The sequence below is a fragment of the Dendropsophus ebraccatus genome, chromosome 12, assembly GCF_027789765.1.
Source record: "Dendropsophus ebraccatus isolate aDenEbr1 chromosome 12, aDenEbr1.pat, whole genome shotgun sequence".
Lineage (NCBI taxonomy): Eukaryota > Metazoa > Chordata > Amphibia > Anura > Hylidae > Dendropsophus > Dendropsophus ebraccatus.
In genome coordinates, this window is record NC_091465.1 from 21,480,305 (window position 1) to 21,484,156 (window position 3,852).

Here is a 3,852-nt window from a genome sequence, read left to right on the forward strand (position 1 = left end):
ACATGTGCAGTAGCATCAAGTAGCTGCCACTAGAGGCAGAAGTGTATGGGCTTCAAGAATATGGCAGCCGCATATATGAATATAAAAGCGACTGAGAAGCCGGCACCATTTTGGAGTAGTCACGCATGTGCAGTAGCATTGGAAGACATTGTCACTAGAGGTAAAGGTAACCAGACATGAATATGGCAGTCACTATACATATATAGAGAAGTCGGCGACATCTTGGAGTAGTCACACATGTTTAGTTGCATTGAAAGACATTGTCACTAGAGGTAAAAGTAACCAGACTACAAGAATATGGCAACCCCTACATATGAGTAGAGAAGCCGACGCCATTTTGGAGTAGTCACGCATGTGCAGTTGCATTGGAAGACATTGTCACTAGAGGTAAAAGTAACCAAACATGAATATGGCAGTCACTATACATATATAGAGAAGTCGGCGCCATCTTGGAGTAGTAACACATGTTTTGTAGCATTGAAGGACTCCGTCACTAGAGGTAAAAGTAACCAGACTACAAGAATATGGCAATCACTACACATGTATAGAGAAGCTGGCGCCATTTTGGAGCGGTCACGCATATGCATTAACTTTGGAAGACATTGTCACTGAAGGTAAAAGTAACCAGACTACAGGAGTATGGCAATTACCATATATGTATATAGAGAGGAATCTCACCCAGACAGCAGTACAATGACTGCTGATCTCAGTCAGTGTGACACTATATAGGGACCCTGAATCGTAATCGAGCTGTAAACTAATAACTGTCCATATGTGTGTAAAGCAAACCTCTCCATACAGACCAAGATACGTTATGGCCATCAATCCCGCTAGAGGTGATATACTTATACAGGCCAACATGAAATGGCCATCAGTATCACTCAAATAGTGCGGATAGTACAAATAGTATATTCAAAGAGTGAATAGGTAGCTAGCTGCTAACTGGTGTCGGCAGTATATATAAATGATCTAACGCATGCGCAATAGCAATGATGAATATCTGTATATAAAGTATCATCGGCGATATTAATAAACAATCTGGTTCATGCGCAGCGGCGTAATAGTAAAGTATATCTAAATAAGAAACAAATAAGATTGTGACTCCGTTCATATTCAATAGAAACATATATAGGGCGGAGACAAGATTACGGATCATCCCCCGTCCAGAATGATTAGCTACGTCATATTGTTATGTTGCTATAGTGCCGATCATAATTCAATGTATAGTCCCTTGGCATAATTAGATATGGAGGATTACTGATCCGCTATATCACACCCGAGCGTGGCCGCTCCAAAATGGCGCCAGCTTCTCTATACATGTGTAGTGATTGCCAAATTCTTGTAGTCTGGTTACTTTTACCTCTAGTGACGGTGTCCTTCAATGCTACTAAACATGTGTGACTACTCCAAGATGACTGCCATATTCATGTTTGGTTACTTTTACCTCTAGTGACAATGTCTTCCAATGCAACTGCACATGCGTGACTACTCCAAAATAGCGTCGGCTTCTCTACTCATATGTAGGGGTTGCCATATTCTTGTAGTCTGGTTACTTTTACCTCTAGTGACAATGTCTTTCAATGCTACTAAACATGTGTGACTACTCCAAGATGGCGCCGACTTCTCTATATATGTATAGTGACTGCCATATTCATGTCTGGTTACCTTTACCTCTAGTGACAATGTCTTCTAATGCTACTGCACATGCGTGACTATTCCAAAATGGTGCCGGCTTCTCAGTCGCTTTTATATTCATATATGCGGCTGCCATATTCTTGAAGCCCATACACTTCTGCCTCTAGTGGCAGCTACTTGATGCTACTGCACGTGTGCAGCTCTTCCAAGATGGCGCCGGACATGTTTGAGATGTTTGATTCTCCTGCACATGGTATGATATTTTTTTCATCTAATCTGTAATTGCTTTCACATGTTGTATAGGTATATATATTATGCCCCTCACTCTACTGCCCACATCCCTGAGGAAGCCGCTAGATGGTGGAACAAGTGGGGTGATTCCTTATCCCATCTGGCTCTCATTCTGTTGGACTGCATATGGTGATCTTTTCCAACTTTCTTTTTTATCCTATGCTCCATTATTTGTGGTTATATTTTGTTTTACTGGGTCTCTGTCTAGGTGGAGATGTTGGATTTCTGTTATTATACATACAGTCCAGAGTCAGAGTGGTATATTAGTCCCGGCTGGTACACCAGCAGGGCCTATGGTGACATTTTAGTGTTTTTAATGTAGAGCAGTATTTGGGGTGTTGTCTCCCTCATTTTACTACTCCTGTACATTCATATATTTATGTGGTATTTTGTATCTATGTCAGTGTTATAATAAAGATTTTTGTGATGAGCTGCCATTTTTTTTTTTTTGTGCATATGCTTTTTTTTTTTTTTTTTTTTTTTTTTTTTTTTTTTTTTTTTTTTTTTCTTTTGAGGGGATGTCGTCTCTTAAGAGGACAACCCTGTAATAAATCACTGTGTGCAGAGGTTCCTGTGGGTGACAATCATCAGCCCTGAAGGTCCAGCAATAATACATCTGTCTACAGCGGCAGCTTTTAGAGGATTGTACTACTTTACTACAACTCCAAGCATATCCTAAGCGGTGCAGACTGTCAGTACATGCTGGGAGTTGTAGTGCATCAGCTGTTGTAGTTGGGTCCTAGGTGCATTATACACTGGATGCTTTGTGGAATATAAGAATACGGAGATCTGTGGGGGCTCAGTGTAGGGAAGTGACCCTAGAACATCATTAATAGGGGATAGAACAAAAACATCTCCCCCTATTAGTGCTGTTCTGGGGTGACTTTCCTGCACTGAGCCCCCACAGATCTATGTATTCTCATATGCCACAAAGCATCCAGTGTATAATGCATCTAAGACCCAAATACAGCAGCTGCAGGCACTACAAGTCCCAGCATGTACTAACAGTCTGCAGCCCTCAAGATATGCTGCTAGTCGTAGTGCCTGCAGCTCTTGTAGTTGGATCCAAGTTTGAAAGTTTACGCTAGTGTACTGTAGTGACCACAGGGTTGTGTCAGTACACTACCGCAAACGCTCCACTTTTATTAGCTCCACTTTTATTAGCTCCACTTTTATTAGCTCCACTTTTATTAGCTCCACTTTTATTAGCTCCACTTTTATTAGCTCCACTTTTATTAGCTCCACTTTTATTAGCTCCACTTTTATTAGCTCCACTTTTATTAGCTCCACTTTTATTAGCTCCACTTTTATTAGCTCCACTTTTATTAGCTCCACTTTTATTAGCTCCACTTTTATTAGCTCCACTTTTATTAGCTCCACTTTTATTAGCTCCACTTTTATTAGCTCCACTTTTATTAGCTCCACTTTTATTAGCTCCACTTTTATTAGCTCCACTTTTATTAGCTCCACTTTTATTAGCTCCACTTTTATTAGCTCCACTTTTATTAGCTCCACTTTTATTAGCTCCACTTTTATTAGCTCCACTTTTATTAGCTCCACTTTTATTAGCTCCACTTTTATTAGCTCCACTTTTATTAGCTCCACTTTTATTAGCTCCACTTTTATTAGCTCCACTTTTATTAGCTCCACTTTTATTAGCTCCACTTTTATTAGCTCCACTTTTATTAGCTCCACTTTTATTAGCTCCACTTTTATTAGCTCCACTTTTATTAGCTCCACTTTTATTAGCTCCACTTTTATTAGCTCCACTTTTATTAGCTCCACTTTTATTAGCTCCACTTTTATTAGCTCCACTTTTATTAGCTCCACTTTTATTAGCTCCACTTTTATTAGCTCCACTTTTATTAGCTCCACTTTTATTAGCTCCACTTTTATTAGCTCCACTTTTATTAGCTCCACTTTTAT